The sequence below is a fragment of the Anabrus simplex genome, chromosome 2 (genome assembly GCF_040414725.1).
Source record: "Anabrus simplex isolate iqAnaSimp1 chromosome 2, ASM4041472v1, whole genome shotgun sequence".
NCBI classification, from domain to species: Eukaryota; Metazoa; Arthropoda; class Insecta; order Orthoptera; family Tettigoniidae; genus Anabrus; species Anabrus simplex.
In genome coordinates, this window is record NC_090266.1 from 1,232,435,424 (window position 1) to 1,232,461,770 (window position 26,347).

A 26,347-nucleotide genomic window follows, 5' to 3' on the forward strand; every position below is an offset into this window, starting at 1 on the left:
TGGTCGACTTTAGGGATGGCAGATCCCGATAACAACTGACTAACTTTACTAGACATTTGGGACAAGTTTTCAGCAAGGGCACTAGCTTCCTTACCCTGAAGGTCATTTAACTTCAGAGACAATAGATCACACACCCTATTATAAAAGTGGTACAACCTAGCCTGTACTCTTTTGAGTTGATTAGGTGATGGATCACTTACTTCAAAAAAACTAACTACAGATGCTAGCTCAGTAGTATTATTATTGATCGTGGAGAGAGCGTCATCAATCTCTTTCTCTCCAAAAGTCGGGATGGTAATAGGCAAATCAAGGGAATCTTTTAGCTTATTGGAGTCGACTGCAACCGTGCCTCCAGATTGAACATTTCTGAGAGATAATTAATAAATTAATTCCTCTTTACGCAAATAGAAAGGATGAAGAACCTCGCGAGGGCCGGACATGATGACAGAACAATTTGAAAAAGGAAAAATCAAAACATTCCAGCAACTGAGAAAATTGTTAGAGTTCGAATCAAAGCAATGTTTAGCCGTCAAAAGGGGCTAAATTGAGACCCATTCAACCACGCTCTGCTACCACCTGTTACCGTGTTTGGTGGATTTGCAGAAGTGAAAGAAGGTACGCGGGTGAACAGGTCTCAAAATACGAAATTAAAGTTAAGATAAAATTTAACAAGGTTATGTTTTCTTATCAAGATCAAGAAATAACAAGAACAACAGAAACACAGTTGAATATCAACAATTTAAGAATGTACAATTACAGTTTTTACAGAATTTGGGCTTCGAGCCCCGGACTCACAATTCTTGAGCAATTAGCCCAACTTTACCCAAATACAAGGTTCGAGAAAGGGGCAGAAAACCCCAATCATGCCCAGGAGCACTTGCTCCCAACTACACAGTTAAGCCTCCTCGAGGCATACAGAAACAAATTTTAAGAAAGAGCAACTCGCTCTTAAGTTTGAGCCTATCAAAGGCCACACCAAACTCCACTTTCAAGCTGTCCTCTAAGGACACATACACAGGGGTAAGAATACCCAACCTACTTAGGCCTATTCAGCAAAAAACAGAAATATTACATGGCCTCCACAACACCAACTTGAGAGGAGGCGAAACTGCACTCCAAATACGCCTTAATAAAACCTACTTGGCACTAGGCTTCTAATGCCAGGGCTAATCCCATACTAAAAGAGGTGACTTATAGAAGGAGACAATTTACATTACGTTAAGGCTGAAACGGTTGAGAAAATAAGATCACCTCAATGCAATATGAGTGGGAGCTCGAGAGGGTTAAGAACTCTCTATCCCAATATGTAGTTTAAAAAGATAGAATAGATACCAAGTGTCTTTACATTTTAGGGGAAAGTTACATGGTAGAAGGCTTCGGACCTGCCCCGAGAGTTAAACTGCTGAGCTAGCAAGAAAAGAAGTTATTAAACGGCCATTACCTGGTGGTTGAACTGCTGCCCGACGAAAGACGCGCTTCCCGCCCCCTGCTACGTACTTTACACACTGATAGATGTTACAGAAGTGGCGCGTAGATCCGAAAATCAGCAGTTCATATACCCTCGCGGAAAGTTCGAGGCGTTTCAAGAATGAGAACACCCGCCCACAATTATTTTATTGGCTAATCACGAAAACCCCTACACCAGATGAAGAAGAAGCACATTATTGGCGGAAAATTAATTAGAGAAATTCGGGATTGGTAAATTCATAACAAGGGGAAAGAAAGGGTTAATATTGCCAATTTAAACAATGACTGAAAGAAATTTAACAAAGAACAAACTTTTGAACACATAATTTCTCCAAAAAAACAGTTCTTTCACTTCGCACTAGGGTGTACCATTGTAGACTTTCAGTAGTGCCATCTAGAAGAGAATGTTCACACTTCTTACTACAGGCAAAACAAAAATACATCGAAAAGGACACAGTTCAGAACACTTCAAAATTTACAAGTAGTGACATCTTCTGAGAAACTTGAAAATTAACACAGTAGAGAAAGTTCAGGCTTCCTCCAGTAGAGGATTTTCAACTGGCGCAAAGTTTGAATTATCGGCGTGGAGGTGTACCACGCGGTACAATAATAATAATAATAATAATAATAATAATAATAACAATAATAATTGTACCGGTTGGTACATCTCTACACCGCACTTTTGAATTTTCCGCCTTAAAGTTCGCCCCTACAGCAGAAATTCTCAACCTTAAAAACTGAATTATCTCAGCAGTTTCCCAGAAGATGTCACGGTGTTAATTTCGAACTGCTTTTGTTTACTAATTATCAAGAAGTGTGGACATTCTCTCACAGATGTCTCGACGAAAAACTATGATCATGCACCCTGGTGCGATGTGAAGGAACTTTTCTTGAAGATATTTTATACTCATAAGTTTTTTCTTTACTAAATTTCTTTCTTTCATTTGTGGATTGGCAATATAAATCTTTCTTTCTGCCAGTTTTGAAGTTAGCCAATCAATAGTTTCTGTCATTAATTTTCAGCCAATCGCGTCCTTCTTCTCCAATTTTGATGTGTAAATTTTAGTCAGCCAATAAACGCATGTGGGTGTGCCTTAATTATTCATGAAAGGGCTCGAATCTTCCACGAGGATATAAAAATGCTGATTTTCACAGCTCTTGACCACTTCAACAACATCTAGCTTAGTGTATGGAAGTATAGCAGGGGGCGGGTAGCGCCCCTTCCTTCGGGCAGCAGCTCTTCATCAAAGGTAATGTCCGTTGAACTTTTTTATTTCTTGCTAGCTCAGCAGTTTAACCCTCGGGGAAGGACCGAAACATTTTCAATGTAACCTACCTGTCTAGAAATGTAACTTAGTGCCGGCTTATGTAAAATTTTCTTATTACTTTAACTGTAAATCGGGGATAGAGAGTGCTTTACCCTCTCCAGCTCCCCTTCATTTTTGATTTGAGGTGACTACGTTTTCGTAACCGATTTTATTCTCTTCTTAATGTGTTAATTTTTTTTATACGAGTCACCTCCCTAGTTTGGGAATAGCCCCTGTGTCATCGGCTTAGTGCCGCTTAGGTTTTTTTAAGGTTTCATGTAGGAGTGCAAGCAACGCCTCCATTCATCTTGGTATTTTGGGCTATTTAATTATTCTGTTCTTTTCTTCTAAGGCCCTGTAGGCTGGGTACGAGATACCCCTGTTTAATTCTTGTAAGTTGTGCCTTGATGGCAAGTGAATGTAAGGTACGGTATTACCTTGAATAGGCTTGAAAAATTGAGAGCGGTTCTGCTCTTTCTGGTGTTTTGAAAGGTGCCTCTAAAAGGCTTGACATTACTACGTGGGACCAAGTGCCCCTTGAATGAAGGGGTTTTATGCCCTTTGATCAAATGAGTGTCCCTTGGTAAAGTTGGGATAGTAGCTCAAGGATTGTGTAATTGGGGCTCGAAGCCCAGAACTTGTGAAGACCCCGAAACTCGGGCGTTCGTTTGTAAAATTATACCTTATACCTGATTAGTGGATAGTGGTCGACTTGTTGTTATTTGTTTAAATTCTATGTGAAATTTGTTAAGTTTTTTTACTATTGAAAATATATCCTTAATTCAAATTTTAATTCATCTTTCAGCTTTGTACTTAGACCCATTCTAGCCCGCACCTTCTTTCACCTCTGCCTTCCACGGATAACTGCGTAACAAGTGGTAGCTGAGCGTGGTTGAATGGGTCTCATTTAAGCCCCTTTTGACGGCTGAACGTTGCTTTGGTTTTGAACTCTAACAATTTTCTCAGTCCCTGGATTTTTTCCGGTTTTCTAAATTTATAAAGTTCTGTCATCATGTCCTTCTCTCGCGAAGCCCCCCATCCCGGCTACTTGCGCAAGGAGGAATTAATTTATGAATCAACCATTAGAAACGTTCAATCTGAAGGCACGGTAGCGGTAGACACCAACATACTCAAGGATTCACTTGATTTGCCGATTAGTATCCCTACCTTGGGAGAGGAGTATATTGATGAGGCTCTCTCAATAATCACTGACCACACTACTGAGCTACCATCCATAGTTAGTTTTTTGAAGTGGGTGATCCATCCCCAAATCAACTTAAACGTGTACAAGCTAGACTGTTCCATTTTTACAATAGGGTTACTGATCTATTGTCTCTTAAGTTAAATGGCATGCAAGGGAGGGAGTCTAGTGCTCTTCTCGAAAACATTTCTAAACTGTCCAGTAAGGTTAGCCAATTGTTATCTGGATTGGCTACCCCCAAAACCGACCAACCTACTCTGGTAAACATAGTTACCGAGGAGGATTCTCCCACGGGTGAAGGAGGTAGAAAATCCGTGGCAACTAAACAAACATCTGCCCCATTGGAAACCGAGCCAGGTCGTCGTACATCCATCCCTCCATTTGTGTTGAATAATGCACCCTCTGAAACAGCTTCTCCACCCCCTAGGCCGTTACCTACTATGTCACCCGGTTCAATAGTTTGCCTAATCCACTAGCAATGTTGCTCAGGGTTATTTCTAAGTTTTCTGTTAACTCTACCAGTGATGTTATTTCATTCCTAAGGTTTTTAGTTGAGTTCCAAGATCACGCCCTTTTATTTTCTCTTTCTCCGTGTCAAATTCTGCAGATTATTTATCCCTATTCCATTGGTGTCCTCTCTGACAAAATAGCAAGAGCCTTTGCTGATCAATCCTCCATCGAAGACTTTCAAGCCAATTTGTTAGCTCATTTCATTCCGGCTAGGTCAATGTCCTCTCTCATACAGAAGTACTATTATAGAGTACAGCGATTGGATGAAAACTTGGCAGACTTCATCCAAGATATTAAGTTTTACACTAGGGTACTTGCTCTACATTTCCCTGAAGATAAAACTGTACAAACCATTGTGGATGGAATTTCCCGATCCTACAGGTCATATTTGTGTTTCGCGGCGCGTCTGCAAAATTTTGCCGAGTTAGAGGCTATGGCTGTCTCAACCGAGGGAGTTAGGGATGCGGACACACTACGTGTCGCGAGGGAGCCCCCTCCTTCTTCAGGTAATCTTCGGACTCCACCTCGCCGAACCATCGCAACCCGCAAATGTTATGCTTGTGGGTCTGCAGATCATCTCCGGAACAAGTGCCCTTTGATCAAATCCAACGGGGCAGAGAATGGAGCAGGGTCACTTCGAGGCTGTTTTAAATGCGGTGCTTTTTCCCATATTGCCAAGAATTGGCCTAATACTAATAGCAACCGCTCCTGCTCAACTTCGTTTGCAACATCCACCAATAATCAAAAGTGACTAGTGGCTTCGACTGATTCGGCTAACTCATCTTTCCAAGGCTCAGCCCCAAGTAAACCAGCCGAAATCTCAGGCTCGAACATGGTAGGAAGTCTTCCAACCCCACATTTGAATGCCCAAAAGAATATCTTAGGATTGCGGCGGATTCCCCCGCACCTGTACCATTTCTCAAAATTGAATTGAATAATGAAACTGATACTGCTCTATTAGATTCTGGGAGTGTGTGTTCGACTATTTCGGCTGAATGGTACTCCAAATTAAAATCTGTTTGTAAATTCTCTTATTTCTGTTCGTCTTCGGTTCAATGCATTTCGGCTAACACTTCTCCATTAGAAATTTTAGGGTTTCTGTATGCCAAAATGAGTATTGCTAAATTTACTTGGAAAGTTAAACTGTTTGTGGTTAAGCACTTGTCTTGCCCCATGATATTGGGAGCGGATTTCATGTCTCACACCGGTCTAGTGCTAGACATTCAGAGCAAGTCGTGCACTTTCAAATTTGCAGGTAATTTTAAAATTCCTTTGTTAAAATGTAATTCTGTGTCATGTTCATCTATTTCGCCTGCCCAGGATGAGATGTTGTTAGATCTTAGACATCTACCTGAGGATTAGGCTGATAGTATTCGTAAGATTTGTCACTCATTTCCAGATGTTTTCTCAGATACTCTTGGCGTTACTGACCTTATTGAATACAAGATCGGGGTTACGGATTCAATTCCAGTTCGATTTCCACCTTATCGGTTATCTCCTGCTAAAATCAAGGCTCTGAAGGAGATCATTGATCAGATGCTGAAGGACGGTATAATTCGGCCATCTAAGTCTGTTTATTCATCCCCTATTTTCTTAGTCCCGAAACCCCAAGTTGGCTTCAGGCCTGTGATTGACTATAGGGCTTTAAATCGGAAGGGGGTGTTACAATATGTGCCCTTTCCCGACCTTCACCCTTATTTTTCATGGTTTCGAAAAGCTAAGTTCTTCACCATCTTAGACCTCAATCAGCCGTATATTCAGATCCCTCCAGCTGAAGAATCCAAACACCTTACAGCTTTTGCCACGGGTTGGAATTTGCATGAGTACAACCGCGTGCCTTACGGGCTCCACACGGGAGCAGCTGTGCTTACGAGACTGCTAGATAGTGTCTTCTCCGACATCAAATTTGGGTATCTATACCATTATCTTGATGATGTCGTCGTATTTTCTGAGATCTTTGAAGAACATCTAGATCATCTGAAAGAGGTCCTGAGTCGCCTTCGTAAGGCAGGGTTAACGGTGAAGTTGTCCAAAGTTGCTTTCGCTAAGCCTTCCATGTCATTTCTAGGGCATATTGTGTCGCCCGAGAGTGTCGCAGTAGATCATTCTAGAACATAGGCCATCCGTGATTACAAACCTCATAAGGACATCAAAGGAATTGCCAGATTCAGTGGCATGGTGAATTTCTTCACGAAATAAATTCCTAACTTCGCTAATAGAGCGGCGCCCTTGAACTTACTCCGTAGGAAATGCGTCAAATTTGAGTGGGGACCTTCTCAACAAGCCGCTTTAGAAGACCTCAAATTAGCGCTTTGTAACGCCCCTGTCCTTGCTATGCCTGATTTCTCGAAGAAATTCATCGTCCAAACCTACGCGTCGTCGTCGGCGGTGGCTGCAGTCCTTCTTCAAGACACTGAAGTCGAAAGGCGACCCATCGCCTATGCGTCTAGGACTTTATCTTCTCAAGAAGAAAAGTATTCCATTTTTGAACTTGAAGGTTTGGCAGTTTAATTTGCGCTAGAAAGTTCCGCCTCTAACTGAAACATGTCAAATTCGACTTGGAGACAGATAACCAGGCCTTAATTTGGGTGTTAGCTGGGCCATCAAGATTTCTGCCTTCCAGTTTGATGTTAGGCTTAAAAGAGGGTCTGAAAATGTTGTGGCTGACGGACTAAGCCGTATGTTTTCCAATGATGTGGAGACCTTTGAACAGGAAGACAGTTCTTCACTTCCCGAGTCCATACCTCCAGGGGTGAATGCCATTTAATTATTCTGTTCTTTTCTTTTAAGGCCCTGTAGGCTGGGTACGAGATACCCCTGTTTAATTCTTGTAAGTTGTGCCTTGATGGCAAGTGATTGTAAGGTATGGTATTGCCTTGAATAGGTTTGAAAGATTGACAGCGGGTCAGCTCTTTCTGGTGTTTTGAAAGTTGCCTCTAGGAGGCTTGACATTACTAGGTGGAAGCAAGTGTTCCTTGAATGAAGTGGTTTTCTGCCCTTTGATCAAATGAGTGTCCCGTGGTAAAGTTGGGATAGTAGCTCGAGGATTGTGTAATTGGGGCTCGAAGCCCAAAACTTGCAAAGACTCCGAAACTCGGGCGTTCGTTTGTAAAATTATAACTTGTACCTGATTAGTGGATAGTGGTCGAGTTGTTGTTATTTGTTTAAATTCTATGTGAAATTTGTTAAGTTTTCTACTATTTAAATATAACCTTTATTCAAATTTTAATTCATCTTTCAGCCTTTTACTTAGACCCATTCCAGCCTGCACCTTCTTTCACCTCTGCCTTCCAAGGATAACTCCGTAACAATAATAATAATAATAATAATAATAATAATAATAATAATAATAATAATAATAATAATAATAATAATAATAATAATAATAATAGTAATAGTAATAATTGTACCGGGAGATACACCTCTACGCCGCGCATTTAAATCTTGCGCCTAAAAGAACTCCCCTACTGGAGGAACCGTGAACTTGAAACTAGACCTACCTAAACCTTTACTCAGAAGATGTCACTACAGAAATCTGAGGACATTTTGTTATTTTGAAGTTTCCTGAACTGACTCTCTTTCTATTTGTTTGGTTTGCCCTTCATCAAGAAGTTCGGACTATCTTCACAAGATGTCACTGCTAAAAAACTATGATCATGCACCCTGGTGCGAAGTGGAAGAACTTTTAATTTGAAGAAGTTATGTATTCATAAGTTTCTTTATTGATTGATGTTCATTTATTTTTGGGTTGGCAATATTTACCTTTTCTTTCCGCCAGCTTTGAAGCCAAGGAATCAATAATTTCTGTAATTAATTTTCCGCCTATCACAGGCTTCTTCCTTGATTTTGAGTGTAACTTTTAAAGTCACCAATAAAATTTGAGGGTGTGGCTGGTTTATTCATGAAAGGTCTCGAACTTTCCCCGAGGGTTTATAAACTGCGGACTTTCTCGTCCCTTGGCCATTATTAACTATGTGTGTGTGTGTCAAGCAGGAGGCGGGAGGCGCCTCTTTCTTCAGGCAGCAGTTCTTCATCAAGGTAATGGCCATCTAACCTCTTACTTTTTTGCTATCTCCACAGTTTAACCCGAGGTAAAGTTTTGAAACTATAACTATGTAACCAACTTCTTTATAATGTAAATCTCCTTTCTGCTCATGTAAAAATTTCATAAATCTTTAACTGTCAATCGGGGATAGAGATTGATATACCCTCTCGAGCTCCCCTTCATCTCGGTTTGAGGTGACTACGTTTATTGCTATTTTTCATTCTGCAATGGGGTAAATTATTTTCTGATACGAGTCACCTCCATTGTTTGGGAATAGCCCCTGTTTCTTCGTCCTAGTGCCCCTTAGGTTTTAAGAATGCATATTTAGGAGTGCAAGTAATCGCCTCCATTGAAATTTTGTTTCGTGCCATTTACTTAACCTGTTTCTTTCCGCAACTGCCCAATAAGTTTGCTAAAAGATACCCCTGTTTCATATTAGTAATTTGTGCCTTGTAAGGCCTGTGATTAGTAGATTTGCATGTAATGTTGCCTCGAGTAGGCTTGGGAGAACTGAGAGCACGTTCGCTCCTTTCTAGTGTTGTAAAAGTGCCTGTGAGAGGCTTTTACCGTGTCGTGGGTGCAAGCGCGTATTGAGGGATTTCAACCCTTGTGTAAATTTGCGCTCTTTGTAAATTTGAGCTGGGAACTCAAAAATTGTAAAACTAGGGGCTTGTAGCACAAGAGAGTTAAAGTACTGTAATCTTGGATTTTTCTATTTTTGTCATTGTTATCTCACTAAGTATATAAGTTGAAAAGAATTGGAGACAGCACTGAACCCTGTGGCAAGGCATTGTTGAGTTTGTGAAGACGACTGCGGACATGTTCTCTGTGAACCTGGAAAAATCTATTTCCCAGCATATTTTTTTATTAGAGTGAAGATCTTGTGGCATGGTATTGCTCTGCTAACTTTCAGGGGAGGCCTTCTTTCCAGATTGTGTCATAGGCGGCGGTAAAATCGTGGAACACAGAGACACTTTTCTTCTTCCTCTCAAATCCATTTTCTAAAAAGGAAGATAGAGCAAGCAACTGATCGCTGCAGTCACTGCCATGATGAAAACCAGGTTGTTCAATCGGAACGAGGCATTCAATCGTAGGAGCTATCCTGTTAAGAATCAATCTTCCCAGAAGCTTGTAAGTTACGCTTAGTAGGGCTATTGGTCTGTAGTTTTGGGGTAATTTGGGATCCTTGCATGGTTTCAAGATAGCGATAATTTTAGTTTTCTTTAATAGCCCATTCTGCACCTCTTCTGAGGAAAACGGTCATGAATATTGGTCATTTGGTTGGATTTCTTGTTTTCCCTGCCTTAGTTCAGACTTAACTTCCTTTGTGAATTTCTTATTCCCCTGAGCCAGTGATACAGAGACCAGGTGGTTTGCTATGCTTTCCACATTAATGGAGGTCTGCATCCTCAGTGGTGTGGAAGTTGGATCAAGTTTACGCATGACTGACCACGCTTTTCTACTACAGTGTGTTACAGTAATAGAAAGACCTTTTATAGTGGTTATGAGTTGGTATTTTAATCTACTACTAATCAGGGTTCGATTCCGTAACAGAGAGAAACCTGGGTTCGAAACCACAATATTTCTTAGAAATTTCCTTTCTTTAATCTGACATTTCACAGAGAGATCCGTGTTAGAATCTATATTGCCCCTTCTTACCGGGCATAGCTCAGCCGGAGGAGGAGAGCCCCGAGGGTGGACCGTTCGTTGTCTGGCTTTACTTATATTCGAAAGCAGGGTAAGAGACAAGGACTAGCGACAATAACACAAGAGTATAAAACAACAGATTCTGACATTTATTATAAATTAACACATTTAACAATAACAAATTTAATTAACAATCTTGATGATAAATTTAAATTTCTTTTCTGCCAGTTCCTCTTAACGGCATAATCTCCACTATTCTCGGTCACTCTTTGGTATTTGACACTTCTAAAGAAAAGTTTTAACGCCATTTGCTTTGCAGAATTAAATAGTGAACCAAGTCCACGGAAATGATCCTTCCTTATTCATTACCGCTTGACACCCTGAATCTCACTTTATTTAAATACCAAACAAAATCCACTAAAGATTTAAATTTTAAAACCTTATGCCAACACAAACAACTACGCTGACAGTCAGGTCTCAACATGACGAACACGTGGTCTCGTCAAAATCATGGTCAAAGAAAATATCACAATGCATTGAAATAATATCTATCACACACACACACACACACACACACACACACACACACACACACCATTCACACTAAGGCACATGAGAATTATTTACACTATTTACAACGAATTATAGCTTTTGTATATTAATCTTTGATTTTTAATCCTAATATTTGAAATTTCCCGATGACAGTATCGCGCAAATAAAATTATTTTACGTCCCACAGGAATGTGATGAAGTCTGGACAACCTCTTAATCAAAGAAGATGAATTTAACAACGTTGATCATGATAATATCGGCGGTTTATGTCTGAAGAAATTTGTCGGCTACCGAAATGCACATAGAACAGGTCAAATATAAGCGTTCGCCTTCATGGTTCATGAGTCACGTCATTATTATTACACAACTCCACGTCTATCAATTAACACGTGCTCCACTTGAAGAAATTACGTTCAACAACACATATTCCCCAAAATAAGTATCAATAAACGGATTCACAAGTCACCAACACACAGTAAATAATCCATCCTCAAGTCAATAAAATATATAAATGATCCGACGAGAATCTGCCATATTCCAGGCTCATATTCGTCCTAATTGAGCACACATCGGCATCCTACACACAAGATCAAGCAATATTTAAACTCATGACCTTTATACATTTTTTACCCGAGTTGAAAATTCGTTATTATTATTATTATTATTATTATCATTATTATTATTACTATTATTATTATTATTATTATTATTATTATTATTATTATTATTATTATTATTATTATATGTGCGAGGTCTAAAATTCGCGAAAACTGGAATTCGACCATATGTCAGATGACACTAACACGCCTTAAATCACACATGGAGAAACTTTTACATAGAAATCCGGCGTAACACAACATGCCGTTAATCTGTCCCACACGACTTCCAAAATATATATTTAAAAATATTAAATTGTTAATTATCGTGAGGATAATGATTTTTAAACCCATTAGACTATTAAATGGGACAGCTAGAAAAATCGTAGAAGACACACACACACATTCTAGCTAAACTAATAGAGGTAAATTATCATTCACACACAAACGACAAAACTACCATCTCCCATATGAAGGAAGAGTGAAAATATTCAAATCTACTGCAAGACTAGAAGAAATATTAGCACTAATGAATAAGAAAGCATTATTTCTACAGAGATGAACAGATGAACATTAGTAAACTGCACTTAAATGGATGATGGAACTGGATCTTCGCCGATGGTCTGGAACATGTGGTGATTTATCTGCCCGGGGTCACTATCTCCCCATGCCGGAGATTGATTACATTTTTAGCAGGTCATCGTAGCCTCGGTGTTCCAAGTAAAGTTGCGGCAGGCTTCCTCTTCACCATGTAACAGCATCTCGAGACACTCGTTCCAACACGTGGAGATTTTCTTCTTTCTTCTCGTGGAGTAGAGGCTGAAACTAACAAACAGTTTTAAAATATGCTCCACACACACGCGCGATGAAATTGATGATGGAAAAAGACGTAACTTGTATTAAAGAAATCTGCCAGCTCGTTGATCCAACTATAAACGAAGGGTGGCTGGTTTTACTGTCAAATAATTTGTTTAAGAAGTAACCATCCCGGAGTAGACAGTGAATATCACGTCGAAGTTCGCAGCACAACACAGCAAGGTAAGAGCACAGCCGATGAATCGAAGAGCAGAGAGCAGAGTGCATAGAGAGCGTTTCTTCTGGAAACACGGGTTTTATACATATCCAGGGAAAGGGGTGTGGCACTATAGTTGACCGTAATTGGTCGACGTCTGGCGTTCAATTCTCGAAAGTACTTGTGCCTGAGATTTGACATGTGCTGTCCGCTGTCCAGGCGACCTTGGCCTGCTCCCTCAGTGTGTCACGTCGCCCAGCTGATAGCTCCGCAGAGAAAAATCTATAAATTTCTCCCTTGCAAATAATACCGGTTTTGAGTTGTTGGAGCAGTCTTTGTAATAAAAGGCTGGAGAACATCGCTCGCGCTAATGAAATAATACCTTACACACGCGGATACAATAAATGCTTATTGTAGGCCAAATTTGAAGGGGATATCATCTCCCTTGGTTGGAAATGTTTTAGTTGGTAAATTAAATCATTAGCACACAGAAATGTAACGTTAGAATGTACCCTGAAAATTTGCATTCTCACCGTTCAGAGTCGCACTGTTCCCGTTGTATTTTGCAGTCTATCTCGGCACGTATCCTCCTATTATCAATTTCCAGAGCTGCACCTAATAAACGAAGGTGTTCTAGTACGGTGGCCTGTAGATCCTGACATTCCTTGCACATCTCGTCCGGCATATTCACCTGCGTTGATGCGTGATGGTGCGCTGGATTCTCATTTTCACCCCACGATGAATCTTCTTCGGTGATCACATTAACTTGACCAATTGTTGCCTGTTTGGGAAAGAAGTAACTTCTTTAATGGGCTGCATTATGGGTGCCATCGTAAGTCTTATCTAAACTCTGGATTCTATATGAATTTTTCCCAAAGACTTTAATGATTTTGTATGGCCCAGCGAAGAGTGGCGCAAACTTTGCGTAGAACTTGCTGGTAGGTTCGCAAATAGCTGGTTTTCTCAATAACACCTGTTCATGTAGTTTCAGTGGTCTGTAGAATTTCTTGTCTATAACTCTCCTCTGTCTTCTTTCAGCTTGCTTTCGTAAAGATATGGTAGCCCTCTCGACATTTTCATTTAACGTAGGTCTGAGAGTACCTGGACATTGAATGATATTATCCCAGACTCTACGAGGATATCTGTCGAAATGAAGGACAGAAGGAATCTGGGACGTAGCTTCATGAACCGTGTTATTCAAGCAATCCATCATAATTGGTAGGACACCTACCCACAACCAGTGTGTTTCTCCACAAAATATGCGGCAAAATTTAGCGAGCTCTTGCATGACCCTCTCAGCTGGATTACTGGATGGGTGACGGATAGAATTTAAGATATGTTTAATTTCCAACTGCTCCATGGCCTGTCGAAATTCCACTGAGGTAAACTGAGATCCATGGTCAATGAGTAAAGCTTTAGGCTTGCCCATGTGAGAAATGATGTTATGGGTAATCCGGCGTATTACCGACTAGGAATGAGCCTTCTGAATGGGGTACAAGGTAACATATATGGAAAATACATCAATCGTAACAATGACATGACGGTTACCCCTTTTAGACGTCGGGACTGTTCCGAATAGATCCATGGCATACAGCTGTTTAGAACCTGAGGGTAGAATTGGTATCGGATTATGCTGTAGTAGATGAGAGCTAGGCTTCACCCTCTGGCAAGTATCACAGGTTCAAACTACATTTCGGACCAGAAATCTGAGTCCTTCCCAGGTGAATTTTTCCTGTATAGTGGCCTGTATAGTCAATGCCGCCATGACCTGTGGTCCTATGACCATGCCAAATAAGTGGCTCCTGTAATTTCAATGGAACAACAACTTTCAACGTAGATCTTGCAGTGTCTATAAACTTGAATAATATGTTGTCTAAATACTGATATCGTGAGGCTTTCCTTTTAATTCTCCGGTATCCAAGTTCTCCAGGTTTATGTTTGTTTTCTAAGAAATTTATAATAGGCCTTCAATTTGAGTCACGTTTCTGAGCTTGCCTAATGTAGCTGAGCTTACGACGAAATTAATGGTCTTCTGGAATTAATTCTAACTGATTGACTTCAAGAGTCTCCACGTTCGGATTTCGGCTTAGAGCGTACCCTAGTAGGTTGCTCTTTCCTGTACAGTGTTCGAGTTGTACGTTGAATTGCTGTACAAACATGGTCCATCTAAACACACGTTCTGACGCCATTGTAGCCTTCATCATGAATGTCAGGGCCCTATGATCTGTTCTCACAATAATAGGAAATCCATAGATTACCTTCTAGCAATATTTCAAGTCGTAAACAATGGATAGCATCTCTAATTCCGTAACTGAGTAATATTCCTCGTCTTTGCGAAGCTTGCGGCTAACAAACGCTAGATAAACCTTCATCTTAGGATTCTCAGCATCCTCTTGAAATAGTATGGCCCCTATGCCAATACCAGATGCGTCCGTCTGCAGAATAAACGGCTTCTAAAAATCAGGATATCCTAGCTTCATGTTATACAGAAGCATTTCCTTAGTTTTCACAAATGCTTGATCACATTCATCACTCCACTTCCAGCGATTTCCCTTCTTCAACAACTCTTGAAGTGGTGCGACGGTCTGCGTGTACTGTGGGCAATGGTTAGAGAAAAAGTTGGCCATTCCCAGAAATTGCCGTACTTGTTTAACTCGTATGGGCTTCGGGAACTTGCTAATAGACTCAACTTTGACTGGATTATGCCTTATCCCAGTACCATCAATGACGTGTCCCAGAAATAAAATTTCGGGTTGGCAGAAGCGCGATTTCGCTAGGTTGACGTGAAATCCTGCTCGTGAGAGGTTAGCGAGCAGTTTCTCGAGCTTGACCATGTGCTCTTCAAGGGTTTCGGTCGCTAGAAGCAGATCATCAATGTACCGAGTAGTGAAGCTCTTTACCTCTTCTATCAGGCATCTTTCAAGTACACGAATGAGAGCAGCCACGGCATTACACAAACCAATGGGTAATCGGAGAAAATATACGACTGCTGGTCGTACATAAATCCTGTGAGCAGTCTAGATTTTTCCTCAAGAAGGATGTGATAGTATGATGAAGTGAAATCGGCTGAAGAAAAGAATTTCATCCCTCTGAATTTCCTCAAAATATCATTAATAGCAGGTGCCTGATCTCTTTCTGATATTAGTTTCCGGTTGATATCACGCGCATCGAAGCAAACCCTCATGGAACCGTCTGGTTTATTTACTACCGCCAATGAACTGATAAATGGTGTGCTGGCCTTTATAATAATACCATCTCGTTCCATTTCCTCAATTATATTCCCAACTCGAGAATGAAAATTTTCTGGAATAGGGTATGGTTTCCTTTTGAAAGCTACCCAATCTGTTGCCACAAGCGAGTATTTAAAATTTGGAATTTGGCCTGGTTTATCATCAAAATTGTTCTTATATTTTAATAATAAATTCCGGAATTGATTTCTTTCTTGATCTGATCCTAGAGCTTGTTTAACCTTTGAATTAATGAGGTCAAATGGATGTGCAGATGTTTGCCTTCTTCTAAAATATTATCCATGGCCTGCTGGATATCTTCTATGGCCTCCTGGTCTTCAGATTCCCACGATGTTGAAGCGTTGTCAATATGGAAAGTACATAGCTCATTTACATCCGATGAATTAACTAAGGCTATCTCAGATGAGTTATCCATTTTAAATAGGATCTGGTTCGAATCTAAGTCAATATTAGCGTGGTAAGATGACAGAAAGTCAGCTCCAAGGATTATATTAAATTTCATGTTAGACATGGCAAGAAATACACGGGAGAATTTAGTGTTTCCGACCTCCACGTCAAGGAATGTCTGTTGTCTGCATGTCACAGTTTTATCTGGGATAATTCCTCCTATTTTGACATGAGATACCGGAATAATAGGAACATCATGTCTGTCGTTAAGATCATTCAGAAAAGAAGTGGATATTACACTGATGGTAGATCCAGTATCTAACAAACGTTTGACTTTTAAGTTGCCGATTCTAGGTAAAATTATAGACAACGTTTTAATATAATTTTTGTTCAAATTTGGATTTTCTTCCAGTAGATCATCCATGAATCGATTTGAACAACAATCCATTCCTGGTTTATATGTTTATTCAAAGAATTAGAATTCAGGCTATCTTCATGTGACTCAGTTATTGTTTTTTAATGGCACCCTTGTCGTACCCTTCATTTTCCTAATCTTCTCTTCCCTCTCTTTGTTTGGCCTTCTGATATTATAGGCTCTCGGCTCCAACGATGTCCGGATTGGTGTCATGTTCATGAATCGCGCGCCGCCATTTATTTTTTTCTTGCGCGGATTCGTGCAATTCACGAAGGTACTTCTCTCTCTCATCGTGTCGCCAGTATCGCCTTCTTCCCTCAGTTTGGCGACTGTTGTTTTCTCTCCTCCATCTTCCGAGTTCATTATCATACGGTCTCCGCCTGATGTTCCTGTTGGAGTGATCCCAACTTCCTCGGTTCCTAAATCTTGGCCTGGGAGAACGGTCCCGCGGTGATCTTCCTTCCGGAACTCTGTTCCAGCTTCTCACTTGGTTATTTGGAACTCTCTCCTCCGATCTGGTTATGGTCGCCTGAAAAACTTGTCGCTCAGGACCGCTGTTACGCCTGGGTTGCTCTCTTCATGTCATATCCAGCTGTCTTAGGATAGCTTCGGCTTGGATTGCCGACTGGACATTAGAGGCAATCATAATTGTCTGGATTTCAGCCGGTAATTGCCTTACAATTACCTGAACCAGTTCCGACGGAGGTGTATCCAGCTCTCTGAGTTTTCTTCATTGACTAGAGAAAAACTCTGAAAATCGTGTCGGAGTGGATGAGGCGTACCGCCTAGCGTACAGTTCGGTTTTCAAATTATTTTGAACGTCAGAGTTCCAGTACTCTTCGAGGAAAGCTCGCTTAAATCCCTTGAGGTCGTCGAAAGCGTATCTGAAGGCAGTAAACCATGTTAAGACGGATTTCTCCAGATATCGCTCCGTTACACGCAACTGGTGCTCTGGCGGAATTTTGGCATCCCTGAAATAGTCCTGAAGCTCATTTATGAAGCTCTTAGGAGTTATTAAACTTCTTCGGTTGGTCTTCGTGAGGTCTTATTATGTTTATAACCTGTGTTTGATCCATTGTATTTACTGGGTTCGACGCGCTGTTCTCGCGGACCAGAAAAGGATTCGTAATATTGACAGCATTTATCTGGACGTCAGGCTTGGGAGTGGAAGATGGGATTTCCCTGGACACTTGCTTTTCCAACTGGCCTTATTTCTATAGCAGGGTAGCGGTGACGAGGTTATTGCTCTCACCCTGGAGTTTTAGCATTTTTGACTCTTGAGCGAGGTTCTGAATTCCTCCCTTGAGTCCTTGTTTATACGCTTCGGAGCCCGCCCTGACCTTCTCTATTTCTTGAGTCAATGTTGTTTTCACGGCCTTGAGGTCATTCTGATTTTCTTCTATGGTCTCGTAAAAGTACTCCAACCGCTCAGAAGTAGTGACCTGCGAAACCTTAATTTTAGCGATTACTCCCTTTTCTACCTTTTTTATGGTTTCGTAGATCCCAGTAACTTTCTTACCCCAGGCTGATTTAGTAGCCGCAAGGTCAGCTGTATTATCCTCAATTTTCTCCTCGATGCTGTGGAAGTTTTTCTCTACCTCCTCTTTGTATCGGTCGAGTCCTTGTAGAATACCTGTCTGCACAGTAGCTAGCCTCTCACTAAATTCATTTGATATTGTCGACATGGATTTGGTGATGCCCGCTTGAATTTCGCCTTTCAGGTTGGAGAATTTCTGTTGAACGGACACTAGCTCGCTCTGAACAGACACAAGTTTTCCGCTAAACAATTTAACATCCATGTACAGCTTCCCTATATTTTCATCAGTCCTAGTCTGAATTTCCTCTAACGCAAGTTTGAGGTCCTGTTTCAGCTTGGTCTGATTTTCACTGAATTTCGCTTCTAAATTAGCCAGGTTCTCACTAAGTGCCTCTGTCACGTCTTGTTTCAAACTAGCTTGATTTTCCTTAATTTTCATTTCTAATTGAACCTGATTTTCACTAAGTGCCTCAGTCATGTCTTGTTTCAAACTATCGTGGGTTTCCTTAATTTTCACCTCTAATTTAGCCTGATTCTCATTCAACTCCTGTTTTAATTGGGCCTGATTTTCACTATGTTCTTGTTTTAAACTGTCTTTCAGGTTAGCCATTGCCTCCTGGCTCCGGCGTTCCATATCTAGGAGTAAACTCCGTAAATCCTCCATGATTACTAAATAATACAGACGGCAGTTCTGACAATCGGGAGCTAACGAGCAAGAGCAGATTTCCAAAGATCCATTTCATCAAAGATGCGTGGACCCGGTTCACAAACTTAGGAGAAGATTTGAATTCAATTAAATAATACTTGACTGTCTAAACTTAAGATTTTAGCGCAATATCGCCTGAAATAAATGTCCATATCCTTTATCCAGATGTCGTTCTAGACAATACGGCCCTATTCTACTTTTAACACATGTGCTGTTAGCCACAAAATTTTGGACGAATAAATGACCTGAAATTAACCTGTATAAAATTAATTTGTCGCCGCATCTTGCTCATGTCCAACATGAGACATTACAAGATCGAGTCCTTGCATTGGAAAATCCAATATCGGGCCCCTAAATTTGGCCACGAATCTTAACTCGCACCCTTCTTACCGGGCATAGCTCAGCCAGAGAACGAGAGTCCCGAAGGTGGACCGTTCGTTGTCTGGCTTTACTTATATTCGAAAGCAGGGTAAGAGACAAGGACTAGCGACAATAACACAAGAATATTAAACAACAGGTTCTGACATTTATTAAAAACTAACACATTTAACAATAACAAATCTAATTAACAATGTTGATAAATTTAAATTTCTTCTCTGCCAGTTCCTCTTAACGGCATAATCTCCACTATTCTCGGTTGACAATGTTTCTGTAAATATACATAACGTTTATTAGCCTACGTCTGGCTCAACGAAATAATAGCAAAATACAAATTTTTATAGGAGGACCTCCTGTCAATAATGATATTATTCTTTATAAGTTAAAGAAAGTGAAAATTATCTGATTCCTATTTATCTTGAATGTCGAGTTAGCAGATTTACTCATTCCAACATTTATCTCAAATAAATCCTCCTTTCTTTAATGTGCTGAATAAAGCGTTACCTCAATAAAATTGAAAATTAATTAAACCAAAATCTTATCAAAAATATTATTCAAAGTATCTAGATTGGAATTAAATTTTTCACCATTGTGCCTGTACAATAATAATTCCTCTTAATCTTCCTCTAATATTTCGTCTGACAACGTAAAGTCACTCTTTGGTATTTCAAACTTCTAAAGAAAATTTTTAACGCCATTGGCTTTGCAGAATTAAATAGTGAACCAAGTCCACGGAAATGATCCTTCCTTATTCATTACCGCGTGACACTCTGAATCTCAATTTACTTAAATACCAAACAAAATCCACTAAAGATTTAAATTTTAAAACCTTATGCCAACACAAACAACTGCGCTGACAGTCAGGTCTCAACATGGCGAACACGTGGTCTCGTCAAAATCATGGTCAAAGAAAATATCACAATGCATTGAAATAATATCAATCACACACACACACACACACACCATTCACACTAAGACACATGAGAATTATTTACACTATTTACCACGAATTCTACCTTTTGAATATTAATCTTTGATTTTTAATCCTAATATTTGAAATTTCCCGATGACAGTATCGCGCAAATAAAATTATTTTACGTCCCTCAGGAATGTGATGAAGTCTGGACAACCTCTTAATCAAAGAAGATGAATTTAACAACGTTGATCATGATAATATCGGCGGTTTATGTCTGAAGAAATTTGTCGGCTACCGAAATGCACATAGAACAGGTCAAATATAAGCGTTCGCCTTCATGGTTCATGAGTCACGACATTATTATTACACAACTCCACGTCTATCAATTAACACGTGCTCCACTTGAAGAAATTACGTTCAACAATACGTATTCTCCAAAATAAGACTCAATAAATGGATTCACAAGTCAAAAACACACAGTAAATAATCCATCCTCAAGTCAATAAAATATATAAATGATCCGACGAGAATCTGCCATATTCCGGGCTCATATTCATCCAAATTGAGCACACATTGACATCCTACACACAAGATCAAGCAATATTTAAACTCATGACCCTTATACATTTATTTAACCCGAGTTGAAAATTCATTATTATTATTATTATTTTTATTATTATTATTATTATTATTATTATTATTATTATTATTATTATTATTATTATTATTATATGTGTGAGATCTACTATCGCGGAAACTGGGATTGGACAATATGTCAGATGACACTAACACGCCTTAAATCACACATGAAGAAACTCTTACATAGAAATCCGGCGTAACACAACATGCCGTTAATCTGTCCCACACACTTCCAAAATATATATTTTCAAAAATTAAATTGTTAATTATCGGCGAGGACAATGATTTTTAAACACACTAGACTATTAAATGGCGCAGTTAGAAATATCGTAGAAGACACACACACGTTCAAGCTAAACTAATAGGGGTCAATTATCATTCACACACAAACGACAGAACTACCACCTACCATATGAAACAAGAGTGAAAATATTCAAATCTACTGCAAGATTAGAAGAAATATTACCACTAATGAATAAGAAAGCAATATTTCTACAAAGATGAACAAATAAACATTAGTTACATACATACATAATCATTATAGACTGTTATGCCTTTCAGCGTTCAGTCTGCAAGCCTCTGAGAATTTACTAAACGTCGCCACAATCCTCGATTTGCAACTAGTGTTGTGGCCTCATTTAGTGCTATACCTCTTATCTTTAAATCGTTAGAAACAGAGTCTAACCATCGTCGTCTTGGTCTCCCTCTACTTCTCTTACCCTCCATACCAGAGTCCATTATTCTCCTAGGTAACCTATCCTCCTCCATCCGCCTCACATGACCCCACCACCGAAGCCGGTTTATGCGTACAGCTTCATCCATCCAGTCTAAATTAGCCTATATCTCCTCATTCCGAGTACTCTCCTGCCATTGTTCCCACCTGTTTTTACCAACAATCATTCTTGCTACTTTCATGTCTGTTACTTCTAACTTATGAATAAGATACCCTGAGTCCAACCTGCTTTCGCTCCTGTAGAGTAAAGGTGGTCTGAAAACAGACCGATGTAAAGATAGTTTCGTCTGGGAGCTGACTTCCTTCTTACAGAATACTGATGATCGCAACTGCGAGCTCACTGCATTAGCTTTACTACACCTTGATTCAATCTCACTTACTATATGACCATCCTGGGAGAACACACAACCTAAATACTTGAAATTATCGACCTGTTCTAGCTTTGTATCACCAATCTGACATTCAATTCTGTTCAATTTCTTACCTACTGACATCTATTTAGTCTTCGAGAGGCTAATTTTCATACCATACTCATTGCACCTATTTTCAAGTTCCAAGATATTAGACTGCAGGCTTTCGGCACAGTCTGCCATTAAGACCAAGTAGTCAGCATAGGCCAAACTGCTTACTACATACCCCCTAACTGAATCCCTCCCTGCCATTCTATACCTTTCAGCAGATGATCCATGTAAACCACGAACAGCAAAGGTGAAAGATTGCAGCCTTGTCTAACTCCTGTAAGTACCCTGAACCAAGAACTCATTCTACCATCAATTCTCACTGAAGCCCAATTGTCAACATAAATGCCTTTGATAGATTTTAAATATCTACCTTTAGTTCCATAGTCCCTCAGTATGGCGAACACCTTTTCCCTCGGTACCCTGTCATATGCTTTCTCTAGATCTACGAAACCTAAACACAACTGCCTATTCCTCTCGTAGCATTTTTCAATTACCTGGCGCATACTAAAATTCTGATCCTGACAGCCTCTCTGTGGTCTGAAACCACACTGGTTTTCATCCAACATCCTCTCAACGACTGATCGCACCCTCCCTTCCAAGATGCCAGTGAATACTTTGCCTGGTATATTAATCAATGAGATACCTCGATAGTTGTTGCAATCCTTCCTGTTCCCTTGCTTATAGATAGGTGCAATTACTGCTTTTGTCCAATCTGAAGGTACCTTACCAACAGTCCATGCTAATTTTACTACTCTATGAAGCCATTTCATTCCTGCCTTCCCACTATACTTCACCATTTCAGGTCTAATTTCATCTATTCCTGCTCCCTTATGACAATGGAGTTTATTTACTATCCTTTCCACTTCCTCAAGCATAATTTTACCAACATCATTTTCCTCCTCCCCATGAGCTAGGCTGTTTGCAACACAACCATGATGATTTCCTTTTACATTGATAAGATGTTCAAAATATTCCCTCCACCTCTCCAGTGATTCCCTGGGATCTACTATTAGTTCACCTGAATTTCTCAAAACACTGCTCATTTCCTTCTTCCCTCCCTTCCTAAGATTCTTTATTACTGTCCAGAAAGGTTTCCCTGCTGCTTGACCTAGCCTTTCCAGGTTATTACCAAAATCTTCCCATGACTTCTTTTTGGACTCTACAACTATTTGATTCCCTCTGTTTCTTTCATCTACGTACCAATCCCTGTATTCCTCGGCCCTTGTTTGGAGCCATTTGTGATAAGCCTTCTTTTTACGTTTACAGGCTGCTCTCACTTTATCATTCCACCAAGATGTTCGCCTTTTCCCATCTTTACACACAGTTGTTCCTAGGCATTCCCTTGCTGTTTCTACTACAGCATCCCTGTATGCCACCCATTCACTTTCTATATCCCGAACCTGCTTACTGTCTACTGTTCGAAACTTCTCACTGATCATATCCATGTACTTCTGTCTAATTTCCTCGTCCTGGAGATTTTCTACCTTATTCGTTTGCAGACAGATTTCACTTTCTCTACTCTAGGCCTAGAGATACTTAGCTCACTACAGATCAAATAGTGGTCTGTATCATCGGAAAATCCGCGAAAAACTCGTACATTCCTAACAGATTTCCTGAATTCAAAATCGGTTAAGATATAGTCTATTATGGATCTGGTACCCCTAGCCTCCCATGTGTAGCGGTGAATAGCCTTATGTTTGAAGAATGTATTCGTAACAGCTAAACCCATACTAGCACAGAAGTTCAGCAAACGCTTCCCATTCCCATTAGCTTCCATATCTTCCCCACATTTAGCAATCACCCTTTCGAATCCTTCATTTCTATTCCCAACTCTCGCATTGAAATCGCCCATTAGCACTATTCTATCCTTGCTGTTGACCCTGACCACGATGTCACTCAATGCTTCATAAAACTTGTCAACTTCATCCTCGTCTGCACCCTCACATGGTGAATACACGGACACAATTCTTGTCCTAATTCCTCCCACTAACAAATCTACCCACATCATTCGCTCATTTACGTGCCTAACAGAAACTATGTTGCGTGCAATGGTAATCCTGGTAAAGAGCCCTACCCCAGACTCTGCCCTTCCCTTTCTAACACCCGTCAAGTACACTTTATAATCTCCTATCTCTTCCTCATTATTTCCCTTTACCCGAATATCACTTACTCCTAGCACATCCAGATGCATCCTCTTTGCTGACTCAGCCTGTTCTACCTTCTTTCTTCCATAAGCCCTATTAATATTGATAGCTCCTCATCGAATTCCATTTCGTTCGCCAAGTTGTTTCCAAGGAGTCCCTCGCCTGTCAAATGGGAGTGGGACTCCGTTACTCCCATAGGTCCGAGGCTTGCTTAAAGTTTTCTGAAGTCGGTATATTCATGAAGCAGTATGCTGCCCTACTTGCACATAGTCCAAGTGAGGATCTCTCCTCTAACGGGTTATGGACCACCGGTGAATTGTGTAGTCCTAGCCGCCTTAACGCAAAGGGGGCCACGACTCAGAATATGTCCGAGATGCCAACTCCCATTCCATAGCAACTGGTATCCCGACACTCAGGACCACTTACTAGGCCACTCAGCCGTTGCCCATGGTTCACGAACTAGGACGTGACTACAGTAACCCACAAACATGAACTGTACTTAAATGAATGTTGGAATTGGATCTTCGTTTATTGTCTGGAACATGTGGTGAATTATCTGCCCGGGGTCACTATCTCCCATGCCGGAGATTGATTACATTTTTAGCAGGTCATCGTATCCTCGGTGTTCCAAGTAAAGTTGCGGCAGGCTTCCTCTTCACAATGTAACAGCATCTCGAGACACTCGTTCCAACACGTGGAGATTTTCTTCTTTCTTCTCGTGGAGTAGAGGCTGAAACTAACAAACAGTTTTAAAATATGCTCCACACACACACGCGATGAAACTGATGATGGAAAAATACGTAACTTGTATTAAAGAAATCTGCCAGGTCGTTGATCCAACTATAAACGAAGGGTGGCTGGTTTTACTGTCAAATAATTTGTTTAAGAAGTAACCATCCCGGAGTAGACAGTGAATATCACGTCGAAGTTCTCAGCACAACACAGCAAGATAAGAGCACAGCCGATGAATCGTAGAGCAGAGAGCAGAGTGCATAGAGAGCGTTTCTTCTGGAAACACGGGTTTTATGCATATCCAGGGAAAGGGGTGTGGCACTATAGTTGACCGTAATTGGTCGACGTCTGGCGTTCAATTCTCGAAAGTACTTGTGCCTGAGATTTGACATGTGCTGTCCGCTGTCCAGGCGACCTTGGCCTGCTCCCTCAGTGTGTCACGTCGCCCAGCTGATAGCTCCGCAGAGAAAAAATCAATACATTTCTCCCCTGCCAATAATACCGGTTTTGAATTGTTGGAGCAGTCTTTGTAATACAAGGCTGGAGAACATAGCTCGCGCTAATGAAATAAAACCTTACACACGCGGATACAATAAATGCTTATGGTAGGCCAAATTTGAAGGAGACAATATCTGTAACACAAATTTTTCTGTTGAATGTGATAGAGATTTTCTTCATGCGTCGTTTAGAGACGTATAGCCTTTGCGACGGAGAAGCCTTAGCGATGGTGTTTTTTACGTTCTGAACACGGTAGGGAATGTATGCTGACTATTCCAAATCTTTACTCTAAGATAACAACAAACTACATACATGTTCTAAACACAAAACAAGTTGCTCTTGAAAGAGCATCATAACACAATGCAATTTTTCATCTTATGTCTAAAAGGATTGATTAACCACATGATTTATCCTTTTCAGGAGGACGGGGTGATTCGTCGGATAGAGATGTAATGCCTCAGGGAGGTGTAGAATGTAGAGGGTGTAGGAGGTCTATCTAGCGTCATAGGGGCATCTGTCCGTAAAACTATCAGGGGGAGGGGAACGCGGCTAAGCCCTTCGGCGGAGGGGGAGGTGGAAGAACGTGGCTGACTTCCGTAACTCTGAGGAGGTGGATTGGAATGATCTGACCTCCCTATCTCTAAATAGGAGGAGGAGGAGGGATTGAGCTGACCTCCGTAACGCCACGAGGAGGATAAACATGGTGACCACGAAAGGGCATGTTGATAAGGGCAGCTCGCCTTAATCCTCTGAGGTTACACCCTCTCTCTAAGATGGTGCCGAGAAAGGCGGCTAGCCTTGAAACTATTATCCTCTGAGGTTAGACTCTCCTCTATGATGGTGTTGGCGAAGGGGTATGTCGAGAAAGGCAGCTGGCTTTAATCCACTTATGATAGGCCCCTCTAAGATAGTGTCATGTCGAGAAGGGCAGCTTGCATAAAATCTATAATCAACTGAAGTTATTTCAAAATTCCGTGACAAAAGAAGTGCACGTGGTTTGGAGCTGTAACAGCTGACAAAAGCATCTGGATATCGAATTCCGCGCTCCCCGTGTCGTTAGGATAGCAGGAGTGAGGTTAGCCCGTGATAAGATAGTAGCACTGAGGCTAGCAACGTTCATTTGTTTAAAATCCGCTCCCACGTGGCTATGACCTCTCAAGAATGCAGGTGTCAAAAGCACGTAGATATTATTTCCACACTCCACGTTCTTAAGTTC